A 23,045-nucleotide genomic window follows, 5' to 3' on the forward strand; every position below is an offset into this window, starting at 1 on the left:
GCCGAGCAGCAAATTTCTACTTAACCACCTGCTATCATGAGAGACATCAGGGCTGCATCTTTTGAGCCCAGTACTGAGCCTGAAAAGCGTTTCCAACCCCACTTACAAGTGAAACTTGCTAAAATGTGCCTGGCTGCTCTTCACTGAAAAGCTTGGTTCTGCATACATTTTTAGCATACGTTTGCTCCTGCTGGGTCAGCCGAGCAGCACATTTCTACTTAACCACCTGCTATCATGAGAGACATCAGGGCTGCATCTTTTGAGCCCAGTACTGAGCCTGAAAAGCGTTTCCAACCCCACTTACAAGTGAAACTTGCTAAAATGTGCCTGGCTGCTCTTCACTGAAATGCTTGGTTCTGCATACATTTTTATTATACGTTTGCTCCTGCTGGGTCACCCGAGCAGCAAATTTCTACTTAACCACCTGCTATCATGAGAGACATCAGGGCTGCATCTTTTGAGCCCAGTACTGAGCCTGAAAAGCGTTTTCCACCCCACTTACAAGTGAAACTTGCTAAAATGTGCCTCTCTGCTCTTCACTGAAAAGCTTGGTTCTGCATACATTTTTGGCATACGTTTGCTCCTGCTGGGTTAGCCGAGCAGCGAATTTCTACTTAACCAACTGCTATCATGAGAGACATCAGGGCTGCATCTTTTGAGCCCAGTACTGAGCCTGAAAAGCGTTTCCCACCCCACTTACAAGTGAAACTTGCTAAAGCTGCTCTTCACTGAAAAGCTTGGTTCTGCACACATTTTTAGCATACGTTTGCTCCTGCTGGGTCAGCCGAGCAGCACATTTCTACTTAACCACCTGCTATCATGAGAGACATCAGGGCTGCATCTTTTGAGCCCAGTACTGAGCCTGAAAAGCGTTTCCAACCCCATTTACAAGTGAAACTTGCTAAAATGTGCCTGGCTACTCTTCACTGAAAAGCTTGGTTCTGCATACATTTTTAGCATACGTTTGCTCCTGGTGGGTCAGCCGAGCAGCAAATTTCTACTTAACCACCTGCTATCATGAGAGACATCAGGGCTGCATCTTTTGAGCCCAGTACTGAGCCTGAAAAGCGTTTCCAACCCCACTTACAAGTGAAACGTGCTAAAATGTGCCTGGCTGCTCTTCACTGAAAAGCTTGGTTCTGCATACATTTTTAGCATACGTTTGCTCCTGCTGGGTCAGCCGAGCAGCGAATTTCTACTTAACCACCTGCTATCATGAGAGACATCAGAGCTGCATCTTTTGAGCCGAGTACTAAGCCTGAAAAGAGTTTCCAGCCCCACTTACAAGTGAAACTTGCTAAAGCTGCTCTTCACTGAAAAGCTTGGTTCTGCACACATTTTTAGCATACGTTTGCTCCTGCTGGGTCAGCCGAGCAGCAAATTTCTACTTAACCACCTGCTATCATGAGAGACATCAGGGCTGCATCTTTTGAGCCCAGTACTGAGCCTGAAAAGCGTTTCCAACCCCACTTACAAGTGAAACTTGCTAAAATGTGCCTGGCTACTCTTCACTGAAAAGCTGATTCTGCGTACATTTTTGGCATAGGTTTGCTGCTGCTGGGTCAGCCGAGCAGCGAATTTCTACTTAACCACCTGCTATCATGAGAGACATCAGGGCTGCATCTTTTGAGCCCAGTACTGAGCCTGAAAAGCGTTTCCAACCCCACTTAAAAGTGAAACTTGCTAAAATGTGCCTGGCTGCTCTTCACTGAAAAGCTTGGTTCTGCATACATTTTTGGCATACGTTTGCTCCTGCTGGGTCAGCCGAGCAGCGAATTTCTACTTAACCACCTGTTATCATGAGAGAGATCGGGGCTGCATCTTTTGAGCCCAGTACTGAGCCTGAAAAGCGTTTCCAACCCCACTTACAAGTGAAACCTGGTAAAATGTGCCTGGCTGCTCTTCACTGAAAAGCTTGGTTCTGCATATATTTTTAGCATACGTTTGCTCTTGCTGGGTCAGCCGAGCAGCAAATTTCTACTTAACCACCTGCTATCATGAGAGACATCAGGGCTGCATCTTTTGAGCCCAGTACTGAGCCTGAAAAGCGTTTCCCACCCCACTTGCAAGTGAAACTTGCTAAAGCTGCTCTTCACTGAAAAGCTTGGTTCTGCACACATTTTTAGCATAACTTTGCTCCTGCTGGGTCAGCCGAGCAGCAAATTTCTACTTAACCACCTGCTATCATGAGAGACATCAGGGCTGCATCTTTTGAGCCCAGTACTGAGCCTGAAAAGCGTTTCCAACCCCACTTACAAGTGAAACTTGCTAAAATGTGCCTGGCTACTCTTCACTGAAAAGCTTGGTTCTGCATACATTTTTAGCATACATTTGCTCCTGGTGGGTCAGCCGAGCAGCAAATTTCTACTTAACCACCTGCTATCATGAGAGACATCAGGGCTGCATCTTTTGAGCCCAGTACTGAGCCTGAAAAGCATTTCCAACCCCACTTACAAGTGAAACTTGCTAAAATGTGCCTAGCTGCTCTTCACTGAAAAGCTTGTTTCTGCATATATTTTTGGCACACGTTTGCTCCTGCTGGGTCAGCCGAGCAGCAAATTTCTACTTAACCACCTGCTATCATGAGAAACATCAGGACTGCATCTTTTCAGCCCAGTACTGAGCCTGAAAAGCGTTTCCAACCCCACTTACAAGTGAAACTTGCTAAAATGTGCCTGGCTGGTCTTCACTGAAAAGCTAGGTTCTGCACACATTTTTAGCATAACTTTGCTCCTGCTGGGTCAGCCGAGCAGCAAATTTCTACTTAACCACCTGCTATCATGAGAGACATCGAGGCTTCATCTTTTGAGCCCAGTACTGAGCCTGAAAAGCGTTTCCAACCCCACTTACAAGTGAAACTTGCTAAAATGTGCCTGGCTACTCTTCACTGAAAAGCTTGGTTCTGCATACATTTTTAGCATACATTTGCTCCTGGTGGGTCAGCCGAGCAGCAAATTTCTACTTAACCACCTGCTATCATGAGAGACATCAGGGCTGCATCTTTTGAGCCCAGTACTGAGCCTGAAAAGCATTTCCAACCCCACTTACAAGTGAAACGTGCTAAAATGTGCCTGGCTGCTCTTCACTGAAAAGCTTGGTTCTGCATACATTTTTAGCATACGTTTGCTCCTGCTGGGTCAGCCGAGCAGCGAATTTCTACTTAACCACCTGCTATCATGAGAGACATCAGAGCTGCATCTTTTGAGCCCAGTACTAATCCTGAAAAGCGTTTCCAACCCCACTTACAAGTGAAACTTGCTAAAATGTGCCTCTCTGCTCTTCACTGAAATGCTGATTCTGCGTACATTTTTGGCATAGGTTTGCTCCTGCTGGGTCAGTCGAGCAGCACATTTCTACTTAACCACCTGCTATCATGAGAGACATCAGGGCTGCATCTTTTGAGGCCAGTACTGAGACTGAAAAGCATTTCCAACCCCACTTACAAGTGAAACTTGCTAAAATGTGCCTAGCTGCTCTTCACTGAAAAGCTTGTTTCTGCATACATTTTTGGCATACGTTTGCTCCTGCTGGGTCAGCCGAGCAGCGAATTTCTACTTAACCACCTGCTATCATGAGAAACATCAGGGCTGCATCTTTTCAGCCCAGTACTGAACCTGAAAAGCGTTTCCAACCCCACTTACAAGTGAAACTTGCTAAAATGTGCCTGGCTGGTCTTCACTGAAAAGCTAGGTTCTGCATACATTTTTGGCATACGTTTGCTCCTGCTGGGTCAGCCGAGCAGCGAATTTCTACTTAACCACCTGCTATCATGAGAGAGATCGGGGCTTCATCTTTTGAGCCCAGTACTGAGCCTAAAAAGCGTTTCCAACCCCACTTACAAGTGAAACCTGCTAAAATGTGCCAGGCTGCTCTTCACTGAAAAGCTTGGTTCTGCATACATTTTTAGCATACGTTTGCTCCTGCTGGGTCAGCCGAGCAGCAAATTTCTACTTAACCACCTGCTATCATGAGAGAGATCAGGGCTGCATCTTTTGAGCCCAGTACTGAGCCTGAAAAGCATTTCCAACCCCACTTACAAGTGAAACTTGCTAAAGCGTGCCTGGCTGCTCTTCCCTGAAAAGCTTGGTTCTGCACACATTTTTAGCATACGTTTGCTCCTGCTGGGTCAGCCGAGCAGCAAATTTCTACTTAATCACCTGCTATCATGAGAGACATCAGGGCTGCATCTTTTGAGCCCAGTACTGAGCCTGAAAAGCGTTTCCAACCCCACTTACAAGTGAAACTTGCTAAAATGTGCCTGGCTGCTCTTCACTGAAATGCTTGGTTCTGCATACATTTTTAGCATACGTTTGCTCCTGCTGGGTAAGCCGAGCAGCAAATTTCTACTTACCACCTGCTATCATGAGAGACATCAGGGCTGCATCTTTTGAGCCCAGTACTGAGCCTGAAAAGCGTTTCCAACCCCACTTACAAGTGAAACTTGCTAAAATGTGCCTGGCTGCTCTTCACTGAAATGCTTGGTTCTGCATACATTTTTAGCATACGTTTGCTCCTGCTGGGTCACCCGAGCAGCAAATTTCTACTTAACCACCTGCTATCATGAGAGACATCAGGGCTGCATCTTTTGAGCACAGTACTGAGCCTGAAAAGCATTTCCAACCCCACTTACAAGTGAAACTTGCTAAAACGTGCCTGGCTGCTCTTCACTGAAAAGCTTGGTTCTGCACACATTTTTAGCATACGTTTGCTCCTGCTGGGTCACCCGAGCAGCAAATTTCTACTTAACCACCTGCTATCATGAGAGACATCAGGGCTGCATCTTTTGAGCCCAGTACTGAGCCTGAAAAGCGTTTCCAACCCCACTTACAAGTGAAACTTGCTAAAATGTGCCTGGCTGCTCTTCACTGAAAAGCTTGGTTCTGCACACATTTTTAGCATACGTTTGCTCCTGCTGGGTAAGCGGAGCAGCAAATTTCTACTTAACCATGTGCTATCATGAGAGACATCAGGGCTGCATCTTTTGAGCCCAGTACTGAGCCTGAAAAGCGTTTCCAACCCCACTTACAAGTGAAACGTGCTAAAATGTGCCTGGCTGCTCTTCACTGAAAAGCTTGGTTCTGCATACATTTTTAGCATACGTTTGCTCCTGCTGGGTCAGCCGAGCACAGCACATTTCTACTTAACCACCTGCTATCATGAGAGACATCGGGGCTTCATCTTTTGAGCCCAGTACTGAGCCTGAAAAGCGTTTCCAACCCCACTTACAAGTGAAACTTGCTAAAATGTGCCTGGCTACTCTTCACTGAAAAGCTTGGTTCTGCATACATTTTTAGCATACATTTGCTCCTGGTGGGTCAGCCGAGCAGCAAATTTCTACTTAACCACCTGCTATCATGAGAGACATCAGGGCTGCATCTTTTGAGCCCAGTACTGAGCCTGAAAAGCATTTCCAACCCCACTTACAAGTGAAACGTGCTAAAATGTGCCTGGCTGCTCTTCACTGAAAAGCTTGGTTCTGCATACATTTTTAGCATACGTTTGCTCCTGCTGGGTCAGCCGAGCAGCGAATTTCTACTTAACCACCTGCTATCATGAGAGACATCAGAGCTGCATCTTTTGAGCCCAGTACTAATCCTGAAAAGCGTTTCCAACCCCACTTACAAGTGAAACTTGCTAAAATGTGCCTCTCTGCTCTTCACTGAAATGCTGATTCTGCGTACATTTTTGGCATAGGTTTGCTCCTGCTGGGTCAGTCGAGCAGCACATTTCTACTTAACCACCTGCTATCATGAGAGACATCAGGGCTGCATCTTTTGAGGCCAGTACTGAGACTGAAAAGCATTTCCAACCCCACTTACAAGTGAAACTTGCTAAAATGTGCCTGGCTGGTCTTCACTGAAAAGCTAGGTTCTGCATACATTTTTGGCATACGTTTGCTCCTGCTGGGTCAGCCGAGCAGCGAATTTCTACTTAACCACCTGCTATCATGAGAGAGATCGGGGCTTCATCTTTTGAGCCCAGTACTGAGCCTAAAAAGCGTTTCCAACCCCACTTACAAGTGAAACCTGCTAAAATGTGCCAGGCTGCTCTTCACTGAAAAGCTTGGTTCTGCATACATTTTTAGCATACGTTTGCTCCTGCTGGGTCAGCCGAGCAGCAAATTTCTACTTAACCACCTGCTATCATGAGAGAGATCAGGGCTGCATCTTTTGAGCCCAGTACTGAGCCTGAAAAGCATTTCCAACCCCACTTACAAGTGAAACTTGCTAAAGCGTGCCTGGCTGCTCTTCCCTGAAAAGCTTGGTTCTGCACACATTTTTAGCATACGTTTGCTCCTGCTGGGTCAGCCGAGCAGCAAATTTCTACTTAATCACCTGCTATCATGAGAGACATCAGGGCTGCATCTTTTGAGCCCAGTACTGAGCCTGAAAAGCGTTTCCAACCCCACTTACAAGTGAAACTTGCTAAAATGTGCCTGGCTGCTCTTCACTGAAATGCTTGGTTCTGCATACATTTTTAGCATACGTTTGCTCCTGCTGGGTAAGCCGAGCAGCAAATTTCTACTTACCACCTGCTATCATGAGAGACATCAGGGCTGCATCTTTTGAGCCCAGTACTGAGCCTGAAAAGCGTTTCCAACCCCACTTACAAGTGAAACTTGCTAAAATGTGCCTGGCTGCTCTTCACTGAAATGCTTGGTTCTGCATACATTTTTAGCATACGTTTGCTCCTGCTGGGTCACCCGAGCAGCAAATTTCTACTTAACCACCTGCTATCATGAGAGACATCAGGGCTGCATCTTTTGAGCACAGTACTGAGCCTGAAAAGCATTTCCAACCCCACTTACAAGTGAAACTTGCTAAAACGTGCCTGGCTGCTCTTCACTGAAAAGCTTGGTTCTGCACACATTTTTAGCATACGTTTGCTCCTGCTGGGTCACCCGAGCAGCAAATTTCTACTTAACCACCTGCTATCATGAGAGACATCAGGGCTGCATCTTTTGAGCCCAGTACTGAGCCTGAAAAGCGTTTCCAACCCCACTTACAAGTGAAACTTGCTAAAATGTGCCTGGCTGCTCTTCACTGAAAAGCTTGGTTCTGCACACATTTTTAGCATACGTTTGCTCCTGCTGGGTCAGCCGAGCAGCAAATTTCTACTTAACCACCTGCTATCATGAGAGACATCAGGGCTGCATCTTTTGAGCCCAGTACTGAGCCTGAAAAGCGTTTCCAACCCCACTTACAAGTGAAACGTGCTAAAATGTGCCTGGCTGCTCTTCACTGAAAAGCTTGGTTCTGCATACATTTTTAGCATACGTTTGCTCCTGCTGGGTCAGCCGAGCAGCACATTTCTACTTAACCACCTGCTATCATGAGAGACATCAGGGCTGCATCTTTTGAGCCCAGTACTGAGCCTGAAAAGCGTTTCCAACCCCACTTACAAGTGAAACCTGCTAAAATGTGCCTGGCTGCTCTTCACATAAAAGCTTGGTTCTGCATACATTTTTAGCATACGTTTGCTCCTGCTGGGTCAGCCGAGCAGCAAATTTCTACTTAACCACCTGCTATAATGAGAAACATCAGGGCTGCATCTTTTGAGCCCAGTACTGAGCCTGAAAAGCGTTTCCAACCCCACCAACAAGTGAAACTTGCTAAAATATGCCTGGCTGCTCTTCACTGAAATGCATGGTTCTGCATACATTTTTAGCATACGTTTGCTCCTGCTGGGCCAGCCGAGCAGCAAATTTCTACTTAACCACCTGCTATCATGAGAGACATCAGGGCTGCATCTTTTGAGCCCAGTACTGAGCCTGAAAAGCGTTTCCAACCCCACTTACAAGTGAAACTTGCTAAAATGTGCCTGGCTGCTCTTCACTGAAATGCTTGGTTCTGCATACATTTTTAGCATACGTTTGGTCCTGCTGGGTCACCCGAGCAGCAAATTTCTACTTAACCACCTGCTATCATGAGAGACATCAGGGCTGCATCTTTTGAGCCCAGTACTGAGCCTGAAAAGCGTTTCCAACCCCACTTACAAGTGAAACGTGCTAAAATGTGCCTGGCTGCTCTTCACTGAAAAGCTTGGTTCTGCATACATTTTAAGCATACGTTTGCTCCTGCTGGGTCAGCCGAGCAGCACATTTCTACTTAACCACCTGCTATCATGAGAGACATCAGGGCTGCATCTTTTGAGCCCAGTACTGAGCCTGAAAAGCGTTTCCAACCCCACTTACAAGTGAAACCTGCTAAAATGTGCCTGGCTGCTCTTCACTGAAAAGCTTGGTTCTGCATACATTTTTAGCATACGTTTGCTCCTGCTGGGTCAGCCGAGCAGCGAATTTCTACTTAACCACCTGCTATCATGAGAGAGATCAGGGCTGCATCTTTTGAGCCCAGTACTGAGCCTGAAAAGCGTTTCCAACCCCACCAACAAGTGAAACTTGCTAAAATATGCCTGGCTGCTCTTCACTGAAATGCTTGGTTCTGCATACATTTTTAGCATACGTTTGCTCCTGCTGGGCCAGCCGAGCAGCAAATTTCTACTTAACCACCTGCTATCATGAGAGACATCAGGGCTGCATCTTTTGAGCCCAGTACTGAGCCTGAAAAGCGTTTCCAACCCCACTTACAAGTGAAACTTGCTAAAATGTGCCTGGCTGCTCTTCACTGAAAAGCTTGGTTCTGCATACATTTTTAGCATACGTTTGCTCCTGCTGGGTCAGCCGAGCAGCGAATTTCTACTTAACCACCTGCTATCATGAGAGACATCAGGGCTGCATCTTTTGAGCCCAGTACTGAGCCTGAAAAGCATTTCCCACCCCACTTACAAGTGAAACTTGCTAAAATGTGCCTCTCTGCTCTTCACTGAAAAGCTTGGTTCTGCATACATTTTTGGCATACGTTTGCTCCTGCTGGGTTAGCCGAGCAGCGAGTTTCTACTTAACCAACTGCTATCATGAGAGACATCAGGGCTGCATCTTTTGAGCCCAGTACTGAGCCTGAAAACCGTTTCCCACCCCACTTACAAGTGAAACTTGCTAAAGCTGCTCTTCACTGAAAAGCTTGGTTCTGCACACATTTTTAGCATACGTTTGCTCCTGCTGGGTCAGCCGAGCAGCAAATTTCTACTTAACCACCTGCTATCATGAGAGACATCAGGGCTGCATCTTTTGAGCCCAGTACTGAGCCTGAAAAGCGTTTCCAACCCCACTTACAAGTGAAACTTGCTAAAATGTGCCTGGCTACTCTTCACTGAAAAGCTTGGTTCTGCATACATTTTTAGCATACGTTTGCTCCTGGTGGGTCAGCCGAGCAGCGAATTTCTACTTAACCACCTGCTATCATGAGAGACATCAGGGCTGCATCTTTTGAGCCCAGTACTGAGCCTGAAAAGCGTTTCCAACCCCACTTACAAGTGAAACGTGCTAAAATGTGCCTGGCTGCTCTTCACTGAAAAGCTTGGTTCTGCATACATTTTTAGCATACGTTTGCTCCTGCTGTGTCAGCCGAGCAGCGAATTTCTACTTAACCACCTGCTATCATGAGAGACATCAGAGCTGCATCTTTTGAGCCCAGTACTAAGCCTGAAAAGCGTTTCCAGCCCCACTTACAAGTGAAACTTGCTAAAGCTGCTCTTCACTGAAAAGCTTGGTTCGCACACATTTTTAGCATACGTTTGCTCCTGCTGGGTCAGCCGAGCAGCACATTTCTACTTAACCACCTGCTATCATGAGAGACATCAGGGCTGCATCTTTTGAGCCCAGTACTGAGCCTGAAAAGCGTTTCCAACCCCACTTACAAGTGAAACTTGCTAAAATGTGCCTGGCTACTCTTCACTGAAAAGCTTGGTTCTGCATACATTTTTGGCATACGTTTGCTCCTGCTGGGTCAGCCGAGCAGCGAATTTCTACTTAACCACCTGCTATCATGAGAGAGATCGGGGCTGCTTCTTTTGAGCCCAGTACTGAGCCTGAAAAGCATTTCCAACCCCACTTACAAGTGAAACTTGCTAAAATGTGCCTGGCTGCTCTTCACTGAAAAGCTTGGTTCTGCACACATTTTTAGCATACGTTTGCTCCTGCTGGGTCAGCCGAGCAGCAAATTTCTACTTAACCACCTGCTATCATGAGAGACATCAGGGCTGCATCTTTTGAGCCCAGTACTGAGCCTGAAAAGCGTTTCCCACCCCACTTGCAAGTGAAACTTGCTAAAGCTGCTCTTCACTGAAAAGCTTGGTTCTGCACACATTTTTAGCATAACTTTGCTCCTGCTGGGTCAGCCGAGCAGCAAATTTCTACTTAACCACCTGCTATCATGAGAGACATCAGGGCTGCATCTTTTGAGCCCAGTATTGAGCCTGAAAAGCGTTTCCAACCCCACTTACAAGTGAAACTTGCTAAAATGTGCCTGGCTACTCTTCACTGAAAAGCTTGGTTCTGCATACATTTTTAGCATACATTTGCTCCTGCTGGGTCACCCGAGCAGCAAATTTCTACTTAACCACCTGCTATCATGAGAGACATCAGGGCTGCATCTTTTGAGCCCAGTACTGAGCCTGAAAAGCGTTTCCAACCCCACTTACAAGTGAAACTTGCTAAAATGTGCCTGGCTGCTCTTCACTGAAAAGCTTGGTTCTGCACACATTTTTAGCATACGTTTGCTCCTGCTGGGTAAGCGGAGCAGCAAATTTCTACTTAACCATGTGCTATCATGAGAGACATCAGGGCTGCATCTTTTGAGCCCAGTACTGAGCCTGAAAAGCGTTTCCAACCCCACTTACAAGTGAAACGTGCTAAAATGTGCCTGGCTGCTCTTCACTGAAAAGCTTGGTTCTGCATACATTTTTAGCATACGTTTGCTCCTGCTGGGTCAGCCGAGCACAGCACATTTCTACTTAACCACCTGCTATCATGAGAGACATCGGGGCTTCATCTTTTGAGCCCAGTACTGAGCCTGAAAAGCGTTTCCAACCCCACTTACAAGTGAAACTTGCTAAAATGTGCCTGGCTACTCTTCACTGAAAAGCTTGGTTCTGCATACATTTTTAGCATACATTTGCTCCTGGTGGGTCAGCCGAGCAGCAAATTTCTACTTAACCACCTGCTATCATGAGAGACATCAGGGCTGCATCTTTTGAGCCCAGTACTGAGCCTGAAAAGCATTTCCAACCCCACTTACAAGTGAAACGTGCTAAAATGTGCCTGGCTGCTCTTCACTGAAAAGCTTGGTTCTGCATACATTTTTAGCATACGTTTGCTCCTGCTGGGTCAGCCGAGCAGCGAATTTCTACTTAACCACCTGCTATCATGAGAGACATCAGAGCTGCATCTTTTGAGCCCAGTACTAATCCTGAAAAGCGTTTCCAACCCCACTTACAAGTGAAACTTGCTAAAATGTGCCTCTCTGCTCTTCACTGAAATGCTGATTCTGCGTACATTTTTGGCATAGGTTTGCTCCTGCTGGGTCAGTCGAGCAGCACATTTCTACTTAACCACCTGCTATCATGAGAGACATCAGGGCTGCATCTTTTGAGGCCAGTACTGAGACTGAAAAGCATTTCCAACCCCACTTACAAGTGAAACTTGCTAAAATGTGCCTGGCTGGTCTTCACTGAAAAGCTAGGTTCTGCATACATTTTTGGCATACGTTTGCTCCTGCTGGGTCAGCCGAGCAGCGAATTTCTACTTAACCACCTGCTATCATGAGAGAGATCGGGGCTTCATCTTTTGAGCCCAGTACTGAGCCTAAAAAGCGTTTCCAACCCCACTTACAAGTGAAACCTGCTAAAATGTGCCAGGCTGCTCTTCACTGAAAAGCTTGGTTCTGCATACATTTTTAGCATACGTTTGCTCCTGCTGGGTCAGCCGAGCAGCAAATTTCTACTTAACCACCTGCTATCATGAGAGAGATCAGGGCTGCATCTTTTGAGCCCAGTACTGAGCCTGAAAAGCATTTCCAACCCCACTTACAAGTGAAACTTGCTAAAGCGTGCCTGGCTGCTCTTCCCTGAAAAGCTTGGTTCTGCACACATTTTTAGCATACGTTTGCTCCTGCTGGGTCAGCCGAGCAGCAAATTTCTACTTAATCACCTGCTATCATGAGAGACATCAGGGCTGCATCTTTTGAGCCCAGTACTGAGCCTGAAAAGCGTTTCCAACCCCACTTACAAGTGAAACTTGCTAAAATGTGCCTGGCTGCTCTTCACTGAAATGCTTGGTTCTGCATACATTTTTAGCATACGTTTGCTCCTGCTGGGTAAGCCGAGCAGCAAATTTCTACTTACCACCTGCTATCATGAGAGACATCAGGGCTGCATCTTTTGAGCCCAGTACTGAGCCTGAAAAGCGTTTCCAACCCCACTTACAAGTGAAACTTGCTAAAATGTGCCTGGCTGCTCTTCACTGAAATGCTTGGTTCTGCATACATTTTTAGCATACGTTTGCTCCTGCTGGGTCACCCGAGCAGCAAATTTCTACTTAACCACCTGCTATCATGAGAGACATCAGGGCTGCATCTTTTGAGCACAGTACTGAGCCTGAAAAGCATTTCCAACCCCACTTACAAGTGAAACTTGCTAAAACGTGCCTGGCTGCTCTTCACTGAAAAGCTTGGTTCTGCACACATTTTTAGCATACGTTTGCTCCTGCTGGGTCACCCGAGCAGCAAATTTCTACTTAACCACCTGCTATCATGAGAGACATCAGGGCTGCATCTTTTGAGCCCAGTACTGAGCCTGAAAAGCGTTTCCAACCCCACTTACAAGTGAAACTTGCTAAAATGTGCCTGGCTGCTCTTCACTGAAAAGCTTGGTTCTGCACACATTTTTAGCATACGTTTGCTCCTGCTGGGTAAGCGGAGCAGCAAATTTCTACTTAACCATGTGCTATCATGAGAGACATCAGGGCTGCATCTTTTGAGCCCAGTACTGAGCCTGAAAAGCGTTTCCAACCCCACTTACAAGTGAAACGTGCTAAAATGTGCCTGGCTGCTCTTCACTGAAAAGCTTGGTTCTGCATACATTTTTAGCATACGTTTGCTCCTGCTGGGTCAGCCGAGCACAGCACATTTCTACTTAACCACCTGCTATCATGAGAGACATCGGGGCTTCATCTTTTGAGCCCAGTACTGAGCCTGAAAAGCGTTTCCAACCCCACTTACAAGTGAAACTTGCTAAAATGTGCCTGGCTACTCTTCACTGAAAAGCTTGGTTCTGCATACATTTTTAGCATACATTTGCTCCTGGTGGGTCAGCCGAGCAGCAAATTTCTACTTAACCACCTGCTATCATGAGAGACATCAGGGCTGCATCTTTTGAGCCCAGTACTGAGCCTGAAAAGCATTTCCAACCCCACTTACAAGTGAAACGTGCTAAAATGTGCCTGGCTGCTCTTCACTGAAAAGCTTGGTTCTGCATACATTTTTAGCATACGTTTGCTCCTGCTGGGTCAGCCGAGCAGCGAATTTCTACTTAACCACCTGCTATCATGAGAGACATCAGAGCTGCATCTTTTGAGCCCAGTACTAATCCTGAAAAGCGTTTCCAACCCCACTTACAAGTGAAACTTGCTAAAATGTGCCTCTCTGCTCTTCACTGAAATGCTGATTCTGCGTACATTTTTGGCATAGGTTTGCTCCTGCTGGGTCAGTCGAGCAGCACATTTCTACTTAACCACCTGCTATCATGAGAGACATCAGGGCTGCATCTTTTGAGGCCAGTACTGAGACTGAAAAGCATTTCCAACCCCACTTACAAGTGAAACTTGCTAAAATGTGCCTGGCTGGTCTTCACTGAAAAGCTAGGTTCTGCATACATTTTTGGCATACGTTTGCTCCTGCTGGGTCAGCCGAGCAGCGAATTTCTACTTAACCACCTGCTATCATGAGAGAGATCGGGGCTTCATCTTTTGAGCCCAGTACTGAGCCTAAAAAGCGTTTCCAACCCCACTTACAAGTGAAACCTGCTAAAATGTGCCAGGCTGCTCTTCACTGAAAAGCTTGGTTCTGCATACATTTTTAGCATACGTTTGCTCCTGCTGGGTCAGCCGAGCAGCAAATTTCTACTTAACCACCTGCTATCATGAGAGAGATCAGGGCTGCATCTTTTGAGCCCAGTACTGAGCCTGAAAAGCATTTCCAACCCCACTTACAAGTGAAACTTGCTAAAGCGTGCCTGGCTGCTCTTCCCTGAAAAGCTTGGTTCTGCACACATTTTTAGCATACGTTTGCTCCTGCTGGGTCAGCCGAGCAGCAAATTTCTACTTAATCACCTGCTATCATGAGAGACATCAGGGCTGCATCTTTTGAGCCCAGTACTGAGCCTGAAAAGCGTTTCCAACCCCACTTACAAGTGAAACTTGCTAAAATGTGCCTGGCTGCTCTTCACTGAAATGCTTGGTTCTGCATACATTTTTAGCATACGTTTGCTCCTGCTGGGTAAGCCGAGCAGCAAATTTCTACTTACCACCTGCTATCATGAGAGACATCAGGGCTGCATCTTTTGAGCCCAGTACTGAGCCTGAAAAGCGTTTCCAACCCCACTTACAAGTGAAACTTGCTAAAATGTGCCTGGCTGCTCTTCACTGAAATGCTTGGTTCTGCATACATTTTTAGCATACGTTTGCTCCTGCTGGGTCACCCGAGCAGCAAATTTCTACTTAACCACCTGCTATCATGAGAGACATCAGGGCTGCATCTTTTGAGCACAGTACTGAGCCTGAAAAGCATTTCCAACCCCACTTACAAGTGAAACTTGCTAAAACGTGCCTGGCTGCTCTTCACTGAAAAGCTTGGTTCTGCACACATTTTTAGCATACGTTTGCTCCTGCTGGGTCACCCGAGCAGCAAATTTCTACTTAACCACCTGCTATCATGAGAGACATCAGGGCTGCATCTTTTGAGCCCAGTACTGAGCCTGAAAAGCGTTTCCAACCCCACTTACAAGTGAAACTTGCTAAAATGTGCCTGGCTGCTCTTCACTGAAAAGCTTGGTTCTGCACACATTTTTAGCATACGTTTGCTCCTGCTGGGTCAGCCGAGCAGCAAATTTCTACTTAACCACCTGCTATCATGAGAGACATCAGGGCTGCATCTTTTGAGCCCAGTACTGAGCCTGAAAAGCGTTTCCAACCCCACTTACAAGTGAAACGTGCTAAAATGTGCCTGGCTGCTCTTCACTGAAAAGCTTGGTTCTGCATACATTTTTAGCATACGTTTGCTCCTGCTGGGTCAGCCGAGCAGCACATTTCTACTTAACCACCTGCTATCATGAGAGACATCAGGGCTGCATCTTTTGAGCCCAGTACTGAGCCTGAAAAGCGTTTCCAACCCCACTTACAAGTGAAACCTGCTAAAATGTGCCTGGCTGCTCTTCACTGAAAAGCTTGGTTCTGCATACATTTTTAGCATACGTTTGCTCCTGCTGGGTCAGCCGAGCAGCGAATTTCTACTTAACCACCTGCTATCATGAGAGAGATCAGGGCTGCATCTTTTGAGCCCAGTACTGAGCCTGAAAAGCGTTTCCAACCCCACCAACAAGTGAAACTTGCTAAAATATGCCTGGCTGCTCTTCACTGAAATGCTTGGTTCTGCATACATTTTTAGCATACGTTTGCTCCTGCTGGGCCAGCCGAGCAGCAAATTTCTACTTAACCACCTGCTATCATGAGAGACATCAGGGCTGCATCTTTTGAGCCCAGTACTGAGCCTGAAAAGCGTTTCCAACCCCACTTACAAGTGAAACTTGCTAAAATGTGCCTGGCTGCTCTTCACTGAAAAGCTTGGTTCTGCATACATTTTTAGCATACGTTTGCTCCTGCTGGGTCAGCCGAGCAGCGAATTTCTACTTAACCACCTGCTATCATGAGAGACATCAGGGCTGCATCTTTTGAGCCCAGTACTGAGCCTGAAAAGCATTTCCCACCCCACTTACAAGTGAAACTTGCTAAAATGTGCCTCTCTGCTCTTCACTGAAAAGCTTGGTTCTGCATACATTTTTGGCATACGTTTGCTCCTGCTGGGTTAGCCGAGCAGCGAGTTTCTACTTAACCAACTGCTATCATGAGAGACATCAGGGCTGCATCTTTTGAGCCCAGTACTGAGCCTGAAAACCGTTTCCCACCCCACTTACAAGTGAAACTTGCTAAAGCTGCTCTTCACTGAAAAGCTTGGTTCTGCACACATTTTTAGCATACGTTTGCTCCTGCTGGGTCAGCCGAGCAGCAAATTTCTACTTAACCACCTGCTATCATGAGAGACATCAGGGCTGCATCTTTTGAGCCCAGTACTGAGCCTGAAAAGCGTTTCCAACCCCACTTACAAGTGAAACTTGCTAAAATGTGCCTGGCTACTCTTCACTGAAAAGCTTGGTTCTGCATACATTTTTAGCATACGTTTGCTCCTGGTGGGTCAGCCGAGCAGCAAATTTCTACTTAACCACCTGCTATCATGAGAGACATCAGGGCTGCATCTTTTGAGCCCAGTACTGAGCCTGAAAAGCGTTTCCAACCCCACTTACAAGTGAAACGTGCTAAAATGTGCCTGGCTGCTCTTCACTGAAAAGCTTGGTTCTGCATACATTTTTAGCATACGTTTGCTCCTGCTGGGTCAGCCGAGCAGCGAATTTCTACTTAACCACCTGCTATCATGAGAGACATCAGAGCTGCATCTTTTGAGCCCAGTACTAAGCCTGAAAAGCGTTTCCAGCCCCACTTACAAGTGAAACTTGCTAAAGCTGCTCTTCACTGAAAAGCTTGGTTCGCACACATTTTTAGCATACGTTTGCTCCTGCTGGGTCAGCCGAGCAGCACATTTCTACTTAACCACCTGCTATCATGAGAGACATCAGGGCTGCATCTTTTGAGCCCAGTACTGAGCCTGAAAAGCGTTTCCAACCCCACTTACAAGTGAAACTTGCTAAAATGTGCCTGGCTACTCTTCACTGAAAAGCTTGGTTCTGCATACATTTTTGGCATACGTTTGCTCCTGCTGGGTCAGCCGAGCAGCGAATTTCTACTTAACCACCTGCTATCATGAGAGAGATCGGGGCTGCATCTTTTGAGCCCAGTACTGAGCCTGAAAAGCGTTTCCAACCCCACTTACAAGTGAAACCTGCTAAAATGTGCCTGGCTGCTCTTCACTGAAAAGCTTGGTTCTGCATACATTTTTAGCATACGTTTGCTCCTGCTGGGTCAGCCGAGCAGCAAATTTCTACTTAACCACCTGCTATCATGAGAGAGATCAGGGCTGCTTCTTTTGAGCCCAGTACTGAGCCTGAAAAGCATTTCCAACCCCACTTACAAGTGAAACTTGCTAAAATGTGCCTGGCTGCTCTTCACTGAAAAGCTTGGTTCTGCACACATTTTTAGCATACGTTTGCTCCTGCTGGGTCAGCCGAGCAGCAAATTTCTACTTAACCACCTGCTATCATGAGAGACATCAGGGCTGCATCTTTTGAGCCCAGTACTGAGCCTGAAAAGCGTTTCCCACCCCACTTGCAAGTGAAACTTGCTAAAGCTGCTCTTCACTGAAAAGCTTGGTTCTGCACACATTTTTAGCATAACTTTGCTCCTGCTGGGTCAGCCGAGCAGCAAATTTCTACTTAACCACCTGCTATCATGAGAGACATCAGGGCTGCATCTTTTGAGCCCAGTATTGAGCCTGAAAAGCGTTTCCAACCCCACTTACAAGTGAAACTTGCTAAAATGTGCCTGGCTACTCTTCACTGAAAAGCTTGGTTCTGCATACATTTTTAGCATACATTTGCTCCTGCTGGGTCACCCGAGCAGCAAATTTCTACTTAACCACCTGCTATCATGAGAGACATCAGGGCTGCATCTTTTGAGCCCAGTACTGAGCCTGAAAAGCGTTTCCAACCCCACTTACAAGTGAAACTTGCTAAAATGTGCCTGGCTGCTCTTCACTGAAAAGCTTGGTTCTGCACACATTTTTAGCATACGTTTGCTCCTGCTGGGTAAGCGAAGCAGCAAATTTCTACTTAACCATGTGCTATCATGAGAGACATCAGGGCTGCATCTTTTGAGCCCAGTACTGAGCCTGAAAAGCGTTTCCAACCCCACTTACAAGTGAAACGTGCTAAAATGTGCCTGGCTGCTCTTCACTGAAAAGCTTGGTTCTGCATACATTTTTAGCATACGTTTGCTCCTGCTGGGTCAGCCGAGCACAGCACATTTCTACTTAACCACCTGCTATCATGAGAGACATCGGGGCTTCATCTTTTGAGCCCAGTACTGAGCCTGAAAAGCGTTTCCAACCCCACTTACAAGTGAAACTTGCTAAAATGTGCCTGGCTACTCTTCACTGAAAAGCTTGGTTCTGCATACATTTTTAGCATACATTTGCTCCTGGTGGGTCAGCCGAGCAGCAAATTTCTACTTAACCACCTGCTATCATGAGAGACATCAGGGCTGCATCTTTTGAGCCCAGTACTGAGCCTGAAAAGCATTTCCAACCCCACTTACAAGTGAAACGTGCTAAAATGTGCCTGGCTGCTCTTCACTGAAAAGCTTGGTTCTGCATACATTTTTAGCATATGTTTGCTCCTGCTGGGTCAGCCGAGCAGCGAATTTCTACTTAACCACCTGCTATCATGAGAGACATCAGAGCTGCATCTTTTGAGCCCAGTACTAATCCTGAAAAGCGTTTCCAACCCCACTTACAAGTGAAACTTGCTAAAATGTGCCTCTCTGCTCTTCACTGAAATGCTGATTCTGCGTACATTTTTGGCATAGGTTTGCTCCTGCTGGGTCAGTCGAGCAGCACATTTCTACTTAACCACCTGCTATCATGAGAGACATCAGGGCTGCATCTTTTGAGGCCAGTACTGAGACTGAAAAGCATTTCCAACCCCACTTACAAGTGAAACTTGCTAAAATGTGCCTGGCTGGTCTTCACTGAAAAGCTAGGTTCTGCATACATTTTTGGCATACGTTTGCTCCTGCTGGGTCAGCCGAGCAGCGAATTTCTACTTAACCACCTGCTATCATGAGAGAGATCGGGGCTTCATCTTTTGAGCCCAGTACTGAGCCTAAAAAGCGTTTCCAACCCCACTTACAAGTGAAACCTGCTAAAATGTGCCAGGCTGCTCTTCACTGAAAAGCTTGGTTCTGCATACATTTTTAGCATACGTTTGCTCCTGCTGGGTCAGCCGAGCAGCAAATTTCTACTTAACCACCTGCTATCATGAGAGAGATCAGGGCTGCATCTTTTGAGCCCAGTACTGAGCCTGAAAAGCATTTCCAACCCCACTTACAAGTGAAACTTGCTAAAGCGTGCCTGGCTGCTCTTCCCTGAAAAGCTTGGTTCTGCACACATTTTTAGCATACGTTTGCTCCTGCTGGGTCAGCCGAGCAGCAAATTTCTACTTAATCACCTGCTATCATGAGAGACATCAGGGCTGCATCTTTTGAGCCCAGTACTGAGCCTGAAAAGCGTTTCCAACCCCACTTACAAGTGAAACTTGCTAAAATGTGCCTGGCTGCTCTTCACTGAAATGCTTGGTTCTGCATACATTTTTAGCATACGTTTGCTCCTGCTGGGTAAGCCGAGCAGCAAATTTCTACTTACCACCTGCTATCATGAGAGACATCAGGGCTGCATCTTTTGAGCCCAGTACTGAGCCTGAAAAGCGTTTCCAACCCCACTTACAAGTGAAACTTGCTAAAATGTGCCTGGCTGCTCTTCACTGAAATGCTTGGTTCTGCATACATTTTTAGCATACGTTTGCTCCTGCTGGGTCACCCGAGCAGCAAATTTCTACTTAACCACCTGCTATCATGAGAGACATCAGGGCTGCATCTTTTGAGCACAGTACTGAGCCTGAAAAGCATTTCCAACCCCACTTACAAGTGAAACTTGCTAAAACGTGCCTGGCTGCTCTTCACTGAAAAGCTTGGTTCTGCACACATTTTTAGCATACGTTTGCTCCTGCTGGGTCACCCGAGCAGCAAATTTCTACTTAACCACCTGCTATCATGAGAGACATCAGGGCTGCATCTTTTGAGCCCAGTACTGAGCCTGAAAAGCGTTTCCAACCCCACTTACAAGTGAAACTTGCTAAAATGTGCCTGGCTGCTCTTCACTGAAAAGCTTGGTTCTGCACACATTTTTAGCATACGTTTGCTCCTGCTGGGTCAGCCGAGCAGCAAATTTCTACTTAACCACCTGCTATCATGAGAGACATCAGGGCTGCATCTTTTGAGCCCAGTACTGAGCCTGAAAAGCGTTTCCAACCCCACTTACAAGTGAAACGTGCTAAAATGTGCCTGGCTGCTCTTCACTGAAAAGCTTGGTTCTGCATACATTTTTAGCATACGTTTGCTCCTGCTGGGTCAGCCGAGCAGCACATTTCTACTTAACCACCTGCTATCATGAGAGACATCAGGGCTGCATCTTTTGAGCCCAGTACTGAGCCTGAAAAGCGTTTCCAACCCCACTTACAAGTGAAACCTGCTAAAATGTGCCTGGCTGCTCTTCACATAAAAGCTTGGTTCTGCATACATTTTTAGCATACGTTTGCTCCTGCTGGGTCAGCCGAGCAGCAAATTTCTACTTAACCACCTGCTATAATGAGAAACATCAGGGCTGCATCTTTTGAGCCCAGTACTGAGCCTGAAAAGCGTTTCCAACCCCACCAACAAGTGAAACTTGCTAAAATATGCCTGGCTGCTCTTCACTGAAATGCTTGGTTCTGCATACATTTTTAGCATACGTTTGCTCCTGCTGGGCCAGCCGAGCAGCAAATTTCTACTTAACCACCTGCTATCATGAGAGACATCAGGGCTGCATCTTTTGAGCCCAGTACTGAGCCTGAAAAGCGTTTCCAACCCCACTTACAAGTGAAACTTGCTAAAATGTGCCTGGCTGCTCTTCACTGAAATGCTTGGTTCTGCATACATTTTTAGCATACGTTTGGTCCTGCTGGGTCACCCGAGCAGCAAATTTCTACTTAACCACCTGCTATCATGAGAGACATCAGGGCTGCATCTTTTGAGCCCAGTACTGAGCCTGAAAAGCGTTTCCAACCCCACTTACAAGTGAAACGTGCTAAAATGTGCCTGGCTGCTCTTCACTGAAAAGCTTGGTTCTGCATACATTTTAAGCATACGTTTGCTCCTGCTGGGTCAGCCGAGCAGCACATTTCTACTTAACCACCTGCTATCATGAGAGACATCAGGGCTGCATCTTTTGAGCCCAGTACTGAGCCTGAAAAGCGTTTCCAACCCCACTTACAAGTGAAACCTGCTAAAATGTGCCTGGCTGCTCTTCACTGAAAAGCTTGGTTCTGCATACATTTTTAGCATACGTTTGCTCCTGCTGGGTCAGCCGAGCAGCGAATTTCTACTTAACCACCTGCTATCATGAGAGAGATCAGGGCTGCATCTTTTGAGCCCAGTACTGAGCCTGAAAAGCGTTTCCAACCCCACCAACAAGTGAAACTTGCTAAAATATGCCTGGCTGCTCTTCACTGAAATGCTTGGTTCTGCATACATTTTTAGCATACGTTTGCTCCTGCTGGGCCAGCCGAGCAGCAAATTTCTACTTAACCACCTGCTATCATGAGAGACATCAGGGCTGCATCTTTTGAGCCCAGTACTGAGCCTGAAAAGCGTTTCCAACCCCACTTACAAGTGAAACTTGCTAAAATGTGCCTGGCTGCTCTTCACTGAAAAGCTTGGTTCTGCATACATTTTTAGCATACGTTTGCTCCTGCTGGGTCAGCCGAGCAGCGAATTTCTACTTAACCACCTGCTATCATGAGAGACATCAGGGCTGCATCTTTTGAGCCCAGTACTGAGCCTGAAAAGCATTTCCCACCCCACTTACAAGTGAAACTTGCTAAAATGTGCCTCTCTGCTCTTCACTGAAAAGCTTGGTTCTGCATACATTTTTGGCATACGTTTGCTCCTGCTGGGTTAGCCGAGCAGCGAGTTTCTACTTAACCAACTGCTATCATGAGAGACATCAGGGCTGCATCTTTTGAGCCCAGTACTGAGCCTGAAAACCGTTTCCCACCCCACTTACAAGTGAAACTTGCTAAAGCTGCTCTTCACTGAAAAGCTTGGTTCTGCACACATTTTTAGCATACGTTTGCTCCTGCTGGGTCAGCCGAGCAGCAAATTTCTACTTAACCACCTGCTATCATGAGAGACATCAGGGCTGCATCTTTTGAGCCCAGTACTGAGCCTGAAAAGCGTTTCCAACCCCACTTACAAGTGAAACTTGCTAAAATGTGCCTGGCTACTCTTCACTGAAAAGCTTGGTTCTGCATACATTTTTAGCATACGTTTGCTCCTGGTGGGTCAGCCGAGCAGCAAATTTCTACTTAACCACCTGCTATCATGAGAGACATCAGGGCTGCATCTTTTGAGCCCAGTACTGAGCCTGAAAAGCGTTTCCAACCCCACTTACAAGTGAAACGTGCTAAAATGTGCCTGGCTGCTCTTCACTGAAAAGCTTGGTTCTGCATACATTTTTAGCATACGTTTGCTCCTGCTGGGTCAGCCGAGCAGCGAATTTCTACTTAACCACCTGCTATCATGAGAGACATCAGAGCTGCATCTTTTGAGCCCAGTACTAAGCCTGAAAAGCGTTTCCAGCCCCACTTACAAGTGAAACTTGCTAAAGCTGCTCTTCACTGAAAAGCTTGGTTCGCACACATTTTTAGCATACGTTTGCTCCTGCTGGGTCAGCCGAGCAGCACATTTCTACTTAACCACCTGCTATCATGAGAGACATCAGGGCTGCATCTTTTGAGCCCAGTACTGAGCCTGAAAAGCGTTTCCAACCCCACTTACAAGTGAAACTTGCTAAAATGTGCCTGGCTACTCTTCACTGAAAAGCTTGGTTCTGCATACATTTTTGGCATACGTTTGCTCCTGCTGGGTCAGCCGAGCAGCGAATTTCTACTTAACCACCTGCTATCATGAGAGAGATCAGGGCTGCATCTTTTGAGCCCAGTACTGAGCCTGAAAAGCGTTTCCAACCCCACCAACAAGTGAAACTTGCTAAAATATGCCTGGCTGCTCTTCACTGAAATGCTTGGTTCTGCATACATTTTTAGCATACGTT

Source organism: Lissotriton helveticus, chromosome 5_1 (genome assembly GCF_964261635.1).
Source record: "Lissotriton helveticus chromosome 5_1, aLisHel1.1, whole genome shotgun sequence".
Lineage (NCBI taxonomy): Eukaryota > Metazoa > Chordata > Amphibia > Caudata > Salamandridae > Lissotriton > Lissotriton helveticus.